Consider the following 13,692-nt stretch of genomic DNA (forward strand, 5'->3'; position numbering starts at 1 on the left):
CTGGGTCTCTTAAAACTTGTGGGTCGGAGTCGAGTAATGCTGCAAAACCCAGGGTCAACTAGCGGCCACCTGATTCACATCAGGGGATCACCACACACTTTAGCACATCCAATTACACTTTGGTTTCGACTTTCAAGCCGACTTCAAAGATGTGAGGTGGCATCATGTGGCCCTAACTTGAAACCACACCAAAGACCATAAGCTTGTCCGGAAACTTTGTTTTTATCACTCTTGGCAAGTCCCTGTTATTCATGGTAATCCAGCGATGCATTTTTATGGCGGTGAGAATGTTTTTGTTGTCATAACTTGGATCGATAGAGAGCATGATTTGTGCAGCGGCGCCTCTCCGATCTCGCTCGTGGATGATTTTGTCACTTTCGGGCATGATATAAGGCTCCTATCGCTCTTGAGATTTTTACACAACTGGTCAACTAGTAGATGGTTTGTAAAAAAGAAAACTGGTTTTCATCAAACGGAAATGGAATCATGTCGTCTTTTCTAGGGCGACAATTTTATTCTTCCGTTCATTCATTTCGTATGAATAAGAAGATTTTATTGTTAACATTCGTTTTCCTGATATCTTTCTCGTAAGAATTCTTTCTAGAGGGACACCTGGTATTTACAAGATGGGTTACATGCACGTTGTCAACATCCCTATGTGAAAATATTTTTTATCTCTGTGGAACGAACAGGATTTGAACAGCATATCCAGGTTTTCAGTTTGTGTCGTTAACCATTTAGTTATTACCCAATAATATGGAGTGTATATAATAAAAAATAATTAGAAAAAGGATATTATCGCGTTATCACACCCTTTTCAATTATTTTGCTTGGTTGTCTGGTAAAATAATGTTAAATATGTTCTTTTATGCGATTGAGAGGTTTAGTTTGTTGCACTCTAAATCTTCTGCTAAAATTAGCTATGAGGTCTAAATAACAAAATGATTTCAGATGGAAATGCCAAAAGAGTCCAGGTGAAAAGAAATAGCAAAGAAAATATAGATGAGTAAGTATAAAAGTGAAATTAAAAGTGTAAAAATTTTGACGGCATTCCATAGAGAAAGGCACGTGAATATGATATTGCATTGAATTTTATGTATTTTATTCAGCATTTATTGCTTCGTGTAATGTATTGCATGCAGAATGTATTAATTAAGACTCCCCGTTGTTTTTCACGCAAAAATCGATGGGCAAGCGTTGCAAAACTAAAATATTACCATTTTGCGCAAATTAAACAAAACAAAAACGTTAACTTTAATTCTGTTCAAAAGTTCATTCCAACGAAAATGTTATTCCTCGACGTTTGCAATTTTAAACTAAACCAGACACAAAAAAAATATTTAATACATATGTAAAACAGCAGTTTATGAACAAAATTAAGACAATATGCATGCAGTGCATATTGTATATTAAAGCAAAGTTTAGTTCATGTCATAAAATATATAGTAAATGTAGATGATTTTTTTAGTTTGAGTCTTCACATTTCAATGCCCAAATGCCACTCAGATACAAGAGTTTATGTCACCTAGTCGGTGTGACATCGCAGTGATAAACGGTAACATTGGAAATTAAGTTAATTAAAAAGACGACTCAATAAGAATTTGTTAACATTCGACTTGAAAACGACCAGATTGTAGTCAGGTAAGAAGCATCACTGCGTTATTGTCCCACAGATGGGCAGTTCTAGGAAAGAAACTTTGTTCATGGAATTTTGTTTAGTTTTAGGCAAAGAAAGGAATATTGTTTTAGGTAGACAGATATTGGTGGCGAATGTTGTACAGTGGAGGAGAAGTGGTTGAAACTCGGTTGAGCACCTGCCATCAAAAATAACAACAGAGAAAAGCTAAACTCCCAACGCCTCTTCTTTGGAAAAGAGACTGTAACAAGGAGAGCCACCAGATTTCTAGTCCGGTTTTGTATCTGTCAAAGCAGGAAAAGGATCCTCTGAGCAGATCCTTCTTAGATGATTCAATAGTAAAACATCTTAGGACGTATTTGGTTTCTATAAAAAAAGATTCCAGTCGTGTTGACACCGGAGCTGATGTAAGTCTTCCATTTCACGTCAGAGATAAAAGTAAGTACTTTTAATTGACTTTCACGGACCCGTCGCCGACTTTTCGGTTTATAGATCTAGTTTAAGGAGTGAGTTCTTACTGATGGTCATGTGTCACATCATCAAGACCAGCATAAGTCCTTGACTCTTTTGAACTCGTGTAGTAGTGAGAGTATACTTCCTCTTGTCTGTCATCGGTCAGTGTAGAAATACCCTTCAAGACTAAAACAAATCTTATGTTTATCCCTATCCAAAGTGCCACGTTCTATGGCGCTTGAGTTTCTGTACATTAAAGACGATCTTTCCTCTAACTTTGTCCTACGCATAGTTATACATTTTTATGATTATATGTATTAAACGTGTATGTTTTATTTTTCGATTTTCCCCCATCTTTATTTAATCGATAACATGCTGATGTAAATTATAGATGCGTTAATATTTTTGAAATATTGATTCAATAGATCATTGTAAAAAAACAAATTATTACATTAGCGGAAAACATTTTATTCCGATTTCTACTGTTTAATAATGGTGATTGTGACACGGCCGATTTGAATGAAATAAATGTGGAATAAACTTAAAGAAAAATATCGCTAAGAAGCTTTAAATATTAAACAAATATAGCAATGCCTGTATTTATGTATAACAGTATAAAATAAAACTGGATCCGAGTACTTCGATTACTACTGAACGGCGAATGGCAACTACAGAAACCATTTAACTTACGTAAAACTTGGATGATTGAACGGACTAAGGGCTACAAATTTTCAATATGTAAATCGATTATTACGAAAATATTTTGGGATCGAACGACAATTATCGAATTACTTCGACATAAGTGAAATACGCGTGCTTATATCGAAGGTCAGCCAAAATTTTCGGGTAGTATAATCGGACATGGCGTACTTTGTTGTCTCGGATATCGGTCGAAAACCGCCCAGGAAAAATCATTAATTTGTATTTTGTTGTACGACAATTCTCTATACAAGCGTCTCATAATCTGAATGGGATACAATCTCTGTTTAGGCAGTTCATATTTTATTTTTGTATCGCTATCATATAAACATGCCAACAAATATATTATAGGATGATGGACTAAAACAGCTACTATAGTGTATGCAAATTAAAAAACAAAAAACAAACCTGGACAACTCTGCTAAACTGGCTTCGAAACCGAGTGAGTGATGGTCTTTTTTCTCTACCTTACCACATTGTTATCATAGAAGAGATATTGTGAGTCTGTTCCTCAACTATCGCTATTTTCATGACGAGATTCAATCTATCCCCTGCAAAACATTCGTCTTGCTCAAACAACTGTCAACAAGTTCTCTCACTCTCTATCTGTGCCTAAAACTAAACGCAAATTTCATAAACAAAGTTTTATTTTTCAATGAACTCCCCACCTGTGGAACTCTGTATCGGGGGGGGGTGTTTTCCAGCTGAGAAAAACTGGTTAGTCTTCAAGTCCAATGTAAACAAGTTCTTGTTGAGCTGTACCTCTAAATAATCCAAGCTTTCTTTACCATGGACTGATGTTTTGTTATTGACTAACGAATATCAAGCCTTAAGAATAATAGGCACTACTTTGGGAACGCCCCTCAGTGGAGACCATCGATGGCGACATCTGAAGATCATGCCTGGGAGAATAAAAGGTTGAAAACCAACATCTGTCTTCATCTTGTGCATTTCGGCGAAAACAGCAAGAGAGCTCCACCCAGATGAAGACTCTCCCAGAGCAGCGGAACCAGGTATGAACTTCTATATATAAACACATACATCCACAACAGGTGTCATAACCACTAGACAAACGGTTTAAGAGATCTTGGGTCCCGTTCTCTCGTCTCTTAACACTTGTAATATCTCTCTCTCTCTCTCTCTCTCTCTCATCGTCGTAAACTTCTTCTCTTCATTAGTAAAATGGACACGTCATCACCAGGGTACCAGTATCCCTCAAGTAAAGTGTCAAAGTCCAAATCCGTTTCTTCTCCCTCCCTTATGTAACAAAGATGCGTCATAAAATTCCTGGCAAAAATGCATTGAGAATTATAACGATTATGTCGAAAAATATAGTGTAGAGCACAGAAAGTCGTTCGTTTCATGTTACGACGCCTGTCTTTTGTAGCTCTTTAACTTTTTTTAATAAAAGAAATAGATGGCTCTACTTTTGAAACTCAGACGTGCTCCGACGCCCATCCAGGATTACCGTGACTCACTGAAAAAAGTAAGTTGAGAACTGTAATTACTATGTAGGAAGATAACCCCTAGTATACAAAAGCTTGCCCCTTTTAATAGTACCATTCCAGTCTTCGTAACTCTTTAAATGATTTGCTAAAAAAAAATAAGAGGCATTACTTTGAGAAAGGCCCTTCTATTTAAAAATAGAACATTAATACGTGAATATGATCAGAAAAAAAAACTATTAGTAAGTTGCAAAGCGTGAACAGCATGTGACCACATAAGAACCAGTTACTTATGGATCTTATAGATTTCGTCAAAGTCTAATTTGCAGAATTCGTCAGATGATTCTTTGAAATATGTTTTAAGTAAATCTGGATCGCAAATCAAAATGAAATCTTTATATAAAAAAATTCATAGATCAAACTCTGAATTAGTGTGCGAGATATTGTCGCAACAAGGATCTCTCCCACAGTGTGACAGAGTTTTGCGTGAAACATTTCTTGCTGCCATGGAACTAGATAAAAATGATTCTCAAATTTTTATAAGCTGCAAAGAAATGAGAAAAATAACAACAACATCAACAACAAAACGGAATTGTAAAAATAACAAAAGAAAAGAAAAAAGAAAATTTTATCATGATTTCGTGACAAGCATTTTTTTTTAATTTCTATCTTTTTGACATTCGTGAAACGCAGTCTGAAGATGACTTAGACTCTGGGCAAAAGAACACGACTATCGCAAAAGATGACAACACGACTACAATAAAGGTTATTTGAAAAGTTTTAGTTCATACAATGATATTAAAATCGAAGGAAAAGAATATATCTATTCGCGAACTTGTACTGGCAACAATGACAATGATAAAGCAATATATCTATATTCGAATAACTTCATGAAAAGTTTTACTATTCGTTATTAAGATTTGATTATATATATATATATATTTATATATATATTTATATATTTATATATATATTTATATATATATATGTATATAGATATATTATTTATATATATATATATACATATATATACACACACACACGGAGTGAGAGAGAGGTAGAGATAGAGAAAGAGAGAGAGAGGGAGTTTAAAATGTGTCGATTCTTAGAAGCTTCTTTAATAAAATAAATATTCAATGTTTTACTCTATTTAAGACCATTTTGGCAAAGGTTTAATCGAAAATATACTCCCTTCTTACAGAAAAGTGTCATGTTGAGGATAAAGGAATTAATGTTTTCAGACAATTTTTGTACTCCAAATGTTAGAGCTTAAAAACGATACCAATCTCGTGAAAATCCATCGCCTCTGTGGAAAGTTTTAGGCAGACAGACAAAAATCCATACATACATACATTCAAACATACGTACATTTAAACACGTGAGATTTATATTATAGATGCTTCTAAGAGTCGACACATTTTCAACTTCATATTCAACAGATACGCGCCCTTTCGGCTTAATAAATCAAATTTAAAAATAACTAGGGAATTCTTACGTGCAGTACTAGCCAGCGCGATGTAAATATTACCAACGCAAGAATGAACTTTTTATTTCCGAGGAAAAATCTAAACTGACGAGGGGTTTAAAATCCAATTGAGAAAAAAGTTTATTTAAAAGCGTTTTTTTTTAACAGTTTGTTCAATCTATATTTTAATATATATATATATATATATATATATATATATATATATATAGAGAGAGAGAGAGAGAGAGAGAGAGAGATAGAGAGAGAGAAAAGAGAGAAAGACATAACAGGAAAAGAATAGGCACCCACAGAAACAGTATATTTAAATAAACATATTATTAATAGGAACAAAATCAAAAATTAATGGTAATGAATTTAATAATTAATATTTGCGTTACATTCCCTTTACTCTTTTTAATCCGATGGTTCTTCTGGGCATGGCACTGAACAATTGACGGATATCATCTTTAGGAGGTTTTTGCTATGTCTGATGCGAGATAATGCCAAAAGTTTTTTCGAACGTGCCGGTCTAATATGCCTCCATGGTTTTCAACTGGGGTCATATCCGGGGACTGACTTGACCATCGAAGTTTAGCCATTCCATTTTGGCTCAACCAATGTTGTGTCGCTCTAGCAAAGTGACAAGGATCTCCATCTTTGATAAATAAGGAGTTAACTTGGTTCTTGAGAATTTTGGTAGGAATCCTACATGTAATATTGAAACATATATAGCAGAATTGATGTTTCCTTTGTACTCCAACAGGTTTGAGCGACCATAACTTTAAATTGCACCTCATACCATCACTGGCAAATCCCTTGTTTCAGCGTCGGCTACATTCTTTTTTAAGTCAAACTAAGAAAAACAATAAGAATGGAAAAAGAAGTCACAAGAACTATATATTGGTAAATATAGAATGGTTCATTTATTCAATAAGGGTATACAAACATTTAGTTGATAATAAAGAGGACTCTTTATAGCAAGGCATTTCGAAGCCTATGCTTCTTATCAGAAGAGTATGGAAGATGCTAGGTAATATAATGGGGATGCGTGGGATTCATCAGGAACGAAATAAATCAATAAACTTATAGATAATGTTAGGAGTTATATCGAATTCTAAGATAAGCTCAAATGAAACTTGTTGAGTTTTATATTATCCCGATAAGTCTCCTCTTATAAAAAATAACTTATTCTGTTCTTCTAACTCACTAAGCTATATATATATATATATATATATATATATATATATATATATATATATATATATATATATATATATTAAGTTGACAAGAAATTTCTTGCGTTTTTTTAAATTCAGATGAACATATCCCGGCTTAAACAAAGATTTATTGATCGAAATAAGCATCATTAGAATCAACACCATTTTGCCACGGAAATCAAGTGTATTTATGTCAATATCATAAAAATCTTGCGATTCTGGTGGTGATAAAATCGTTAATGGCGTTTTTCATGTCGCTTAGCTTTTTGAAGCATTCCTCACGCAGTAAGTTTTCGAGATTCTTGGAAAAGTGGTAGTCGGTAGGTGATAGGTCTGGAGAGTATGGCGAATGAAGCAGAGTTTCGTAAGTCAATTCGTTCAAATTCTGCAGGGTTGGTTTAGCAACATGAAGTCGAGCATTGCTGATGAGGAAAATTGGGCTTTTTCTGTTGACTAATGCTTTATGTTGCATTTCATTCATTTGTTGATATGTTTTACTCGCCGGAATAGTTTCGCCTGCATCAAAAAAAAAAAAACTGTCATGAGTGAGATCAGTCGCAAACCGCTAAACAGTCAGCATGGTCTTCTTTTGGTGACACACTTTTTTCGAGAAGTGTCGTGGAGCTTCGTTGGCGTCTACCCACTGAGCTGAACGTCGCCGATTGTCGTAAAGAATCCACGTTTTATTGCCAGTCACAATCCAGTCGAGAAACAAGTTGTTCTTATTGCGTAACATAACGGTGTTTCTTTTCGTTGTCATTAATTTCGTGAGGCAGACAGTTATCAAGTTTTTTTTATTTTTCAAATATCTCTTTAAAGTGGTTGTAAATCGTCATATACGGTACGTGTTATTCAGAAGCAAGTTCTTGAAAAAGTTGTGCGTTGATATGCTTCGACTAAAGCTCTTAATGGACGTTGTCAACATCCGATGACCAACAACTACGATCATCATCTTCAAGACTCTCTTTCCTGCCGCGAAATTATTTAAACCACAATTGTACTGTGTACCTAGTCGTGGTTGCTGGGCAAGACGCTTCGTTGATATCGTTAGCTGTTTCACCTGCTTTTCGGCTTAGTTTAAATTAAAATAAAAACATTGTGCGAATTTGCTTTTTTTCCATGCTGAAAAGAAGACATAATGGTTTTAAAACGATTATAATTTCAACGATTAGACTAATTTTGTTGACCTGCCTTCCTGAATTGTGTTTTGGTCTCCGCCCGTTCGACGATGGACCTTTTGCTAGTGGTCAGGCTTGTGGTTACCGTTTGTCTCCATGCTTCCATGCCCATTTACATACGTCGACATAGCGGAGGTAAGGACGACGAATTTTCCTTTTGCTAGTGGTGATTTCACCGTAGGAAATGTCTTTTGGGATTCTCTCATAATCCATGCGGTACACATGGTCAATCCAGCGTAGGCGTCTTTGGCGAAGGACGGTGAGCATGGAGAGGATATATATATATATATATATATATATATATATATATATATATATATATATATATATATATGTGTGTGTGTGTGTGTGTGTGTGTAAAAGAGATTTAGAAGGTTGTCACAATGCGAGGAATGAATTATAGTCGCTGTTGGTAAGAGGAGACGAGAACAAGTGGCGATTTACAAATCAATAAGTACATATATATATATATTTTATATATATATATATATATATATATTCAGTTGTATGATAAAATGTCTTACTTGTAATTTTATGCGACGTATTCCATTATTAATTTGGGAAAAATTTTCCTTTTTCAAATGATGTGCGTAACAGGTCGATTCAAAGCATATATATATATATATATATATATATATATATATATATCCCCAAAACCTCTGGCCTTGATGAAGGGGAGACTAAAACTTGCTGCTATGGTTTCAAATGATCTGAAATAACAGCAAGAGGAGACTTGATTTCAAATATTTCTCATATGCTTCAGTTTTGGAAATAGGGAACGATTATAATATCTCCAGTATCAAAAAATCATTATACATTGTGAAATTTACTTTATATATCAAAACCAAAGAGGGGAGATATAACATATGAGAAGTATTTGGAATCAAGTCTCCGCATGATATATATTTTAATTCAAAAAGTAAACACTCATTTTTAACTCAAAACATTAAAGAGCCACAAAGACAGGAGTGAAACCATTAAAAGGAGCGATCTTTTGTGCATTAGAATGTATTTTTCTTCATAGTTATCACAATTCACAATGTATTTTTGCTAACGATGAACTGTGATTGTACATGGGCATCCGGAACGTGCTTTGTCATACGAAATCGTTCAAAAAAAAGTCTCCTTTATTACTAAGAAAGTTTACGATATATATATATATATATATATATATATATATATATATATATATATATATATATATATATATATTAAGTAATGTGATTTATAATTTAAAAATTAAAAAAAAAATTTTTAATTTAAAAATCAAATTTTAATTAAATTAAAAATCAGTTTCATAAGAAGGAACAACAACAAAGTCAATTATCTGTACGATCGTTTCGGAAATCCGTGCTTTTTATTTGTGGTCTACATGAAGTCACGTAGAACAATTATACATAGTTTTTTTGGTAAGCACGGTCTCCTCATCAGCAAATTTAGGAGGATTTCTATTGAATTGAAAAGACACCAAAAATAAACCTAGCATTAAAAGTAAGGCAGATAAATCTGAAAAATTGAAGTAAAAGGTTTGGATTTAAAATTTATAAGAAAATTAGTATAGGTTAGAGATAGAAATGAGTAGAAAAAATATATTTTTTTTTAATTTACATAATAAATTTGATTTAAGAATATATAGATATAGTTACCTTTTAGTTTTTCTTTTTTTGAAATCAGGAACTGTGTTTAAAGTAGTCATTTAGATGTTTGCTATAGCTTTTTATTTTATTGAATGATGAATTTTAAAAGGGCGACGCTCGTGCAGTAAATTGTTTCCGTTAGCGTATTTTGATTTAAAGACGCTACAGTTAATATATATAGAGAGAATATTTATTTTGCAAGTTTTTAAGGGGAGATAATTGTCATGTGTTATTGGCTTTATTTATTATTTGATTTACGAGTCTAAGGGCGGTAATTGGTCTAACTTAATTTATTAAAAAAAAAATTGCAATCTATTTTTACTAATGAGTAATTTTTAATGATTTAAGGTGGTTTATATTTATTAAATTTAAACCAACGTTTATGATTACATGATAGAATCTCGTGTCTTGAATTTACTAGTTTGGTTGTGCTTTTTATATCTTCATATTTTAAAATTTTTAGGGTTTCTTTTCTACATAGTGTACAAAATTTATCTCCTGGTTTATATGATTTGCAAGTCTCAATTATTTGCCATTTTAAGTTGAAAGAAATATTGCTATTTTTTAGTTGCCAAATATAGTTGGATAGAGTAGTTTGGTTTGATAGAGAGTTATTTTTAAAAGAATGTTTGTGCGTTGAAATTCTATGTTTTATTGGGCCAGATGTGGAACCAATATATATTACCTCTTGATTATTATGATTATTTTCCGTTAGGTCTATTGTTGGATTATAATGTGGTGGGTTGATTAGTAATTGATCGGTAGATTGATTTAAGTTGGTGTTATTATTTAATCTGGTAGTTGAGTTATGGCTGTTGATAGGTTCTTGTATATTTGGAGTTTTTGATACTGTGCAGCTATAGATAACATTTTTAATTTTACATGAGCCTTGTAGGGGACATTTATTTTTTCTTCTACAGTTACAGTCCGATGTATTTTGTATAGTTGTATTTTGTAGTTTATTCATTTTCTTATTATTAGAGCTAATTATTTTCTGATGAAGGTTAGGCATAGTAGAGTAAGAGACTTTAATTGTGTTCTTATTGAAAATCTTATTATATCTATGGGGGGCTTTAAAGTTCTTATCTAATATTTTAAAAAATTCTCTACTATCTTTGTTTCTAAGTTTTTGGAATACGGGGGGTTGAACCATAGGATCTCCTTGTGTCTATTCTTACGTTTGCGGGTTTTAGTTTGTTGTTTATTTGTATTATTACCTAATATTTGTAGTTTGGTTTTATCTTTTTTTGTCTCTTGGTTATTTTTCTTAACTCGTATACGGGAAGACATTGCCATATTATATGTTATTACGCTCTTAATAGGTTTATTTTTAATGCAGTTTATGTTTCTATCATTTTCATTTATGAATTTAATTTGTGAATTATATCCAGAGTTTTTAAGGGCTTCGTTATAGTATTTTTCATTTTTGGTAAATATTGATTTAGTAGAAGACAGTCTAGAAATTCTTAGAGCGATATTGGGAACTATTGATTTTAATATTGATTTAGGGTGGTTTGATTGATTGTGGACATATAGAAGTGATTGGTTAGGTTTATGGTATGGTTCAAAGGTAGAATTTTCAAGATTTAAGGTTATGTCTAAGAAATTAACAATTTTTTTATTAGGGTCGATTTTTATACTAAGTCCATAATTTTTAAATAATTTATGTAGAGCTTTAATTGCTTTTTCATAATTTTTATTTGTAGAATTCGTTATGAAAAGTGCATCATCTGTATATAGCCCTCCTTCAAGTTTGAATTGTTTATGGAGTATACAATGTATTTCATTTAAAAGGAAAAGGCCAACTAGATCAGTGACCTGAGTCGAGTCCGTCGATCCCATTAAAATGTTGAAGTGGTTAGGGGTATTGTTCCTGGTCCAATATTTATTATCAAATGTTATTAAAGACTGTCTTGCTATAAGTATTAGTTTAGTTTCGTCTTGAGTTATATTAGTTAATTTTCGTGCCATTAATAGAGATTTATTAAGTAGGATAGGTGATATAGATTGGTAATATGATTCAATGTCAAAAGAAAGAAATTTAATATTAATTTTATTTTGAATATTAGAAAACCAGTCGATTACTTGGTTGGAAGATTGCCATAGTGGGTATTTTATTATGGATTTAATTTTGGGGATAATTCTATCTAATATGTTTTTACTAACCAGTCCTATATCTGATTTCAAAAAAGAAAAACTAAAAGGTAACTATCTCTATATATTTTTAAATCAAATTTATTATGTAAATTCAAAAAAAAAAATATTTTTTTCTACTCATTTCTATCTCTAACCTATACTAATTTTCTTATAAATTTTAAATCCAAACCTTTTATTTCAATTTTTCAGATTTATCTGCCTTACTTTTAATGCTAGGTTTATTTTTGGTGTCTTTTCAATTCAATAGAAATCCTCCTAAATTTGCTGATGAGGAGACCGTGCTTACCAAAAAAACTATGTATAATTGTTCTACGTGACTTCATGTATACCACAAATAAAAAGCACGGATTTCCGAAACGATCGTACAGATAATTGACTTTGTTGTTGTTCCTTCTTATGAAACTGATTTTTAATTTAATTAAAATTTGATTTTTAAATTAAAAATTTTTTTTTTTAATTTTTAAATTATAAATCACATTACTTAATATTGAATTAGCTCTAGGACATTTAACTATCGAGCTTATTATATATCTAAATTACAACGAGCATTTCCTGTATTTTAATTAAACTAGTAATTTCACTATTACATTAAAATACACTTAGCTCTTTAGACTATTATTCTTATCTCCTTTAAATATATATATATATATACATATATATGTATGTGTGTGTGTATGTGTGTGTTGTTATGGAAAATCACAGCTATGAAGACTGAAAGTTGTGATATTAAAACGGGTGTCCATCTTTGCAAAAATGTGCATTTTCTACAGCGGCATCACAATTCTCAATGCACTTATGTCAGGAACTAAATGGCGCATTTGTGCTTTTGACGCAAGTCCATGACAGTGGTCGCTTTCGTAGATTTTAATAAGCCAATGTCTGCAACAGAGAGATGAAACTTTCAGATCATGAATGCATGAGTTAAGTCGTTATGGAAATGTAATTGCAACTCCCTTTGATCTATTCGAGCGAAATAAAGTGTATATATAAATAGTAAGCATTACTTTTGGAACGTCCTTCATATATATATAGTAATTTATAAAATATATATGGCGATTAAGCTACACTGAATATTCTGCGTTTCATCCACTATAGGATTCGTCAGCAGAATATTCAGTGTAGCTTAATCGCCATATATATTTTATAAATTACTAACTAGCTCTACCTACGTATTGAGCACTTTTGAAGTAAATACTTAAAGTTTACGCATAAATGTATACTTTCGTATATTAGGTTTATGTGAGTAAACGAAGTAGTTATATGTATATATATATATATATAGAGAGAGAGAGAGAGAGGGAGAGAGAGAGATTATTATGCACATAGTTAAAAGAAAGAGAAAAATACATTAACATATGGGACTCCTTCATAACCTACTCTTTTCATCCGCACCGAGGTTTTGAGAAGCGGTCCCTCACGCGGCTGTTTGCTTTTAAGTTGGGCTGGAGACAGTGTTTACAGCGCTTCCTGGCCACTGATTTCACAGCTCGACCGCTGTTATCCGTTAGGGTTATAATTTAACCTCACTTCCGTCAATCAGTCAGGCAATTGCCTCTATTGACTATTTCGCTATTCTTTTCCCCCGCATAATGTGTCATGTGAACACAATCCATTACAATCTCATTATATAACAGTTGTTTTACTCGGATTTATTTATACTTTTTTTTCTTCATTTCTGTTGCTACTTTGAAATACTAAAATCCGATTTATATTTTAAAACCCAGAAACAATAATGCATAGTGTGATGTAAGAAATTACCCGAAGAATTTAGAATTTATAATCTTTATTAGATTGTATTGCTGTTA

Source organism: Euprymna scolopes, chromosome 16 (genome assembly GCF_053919585.1).
Source record: "Euprymna scolopes isolate OS-2025 chromosome 16, ASM5391958v1, whole genome shotgun sequence".
NCBI lineage: Eukaryota > Metazoa > Mollusca > Cephalopoda > Sepiida > Sepiolidae > Euprymna > Euprymna scolopes.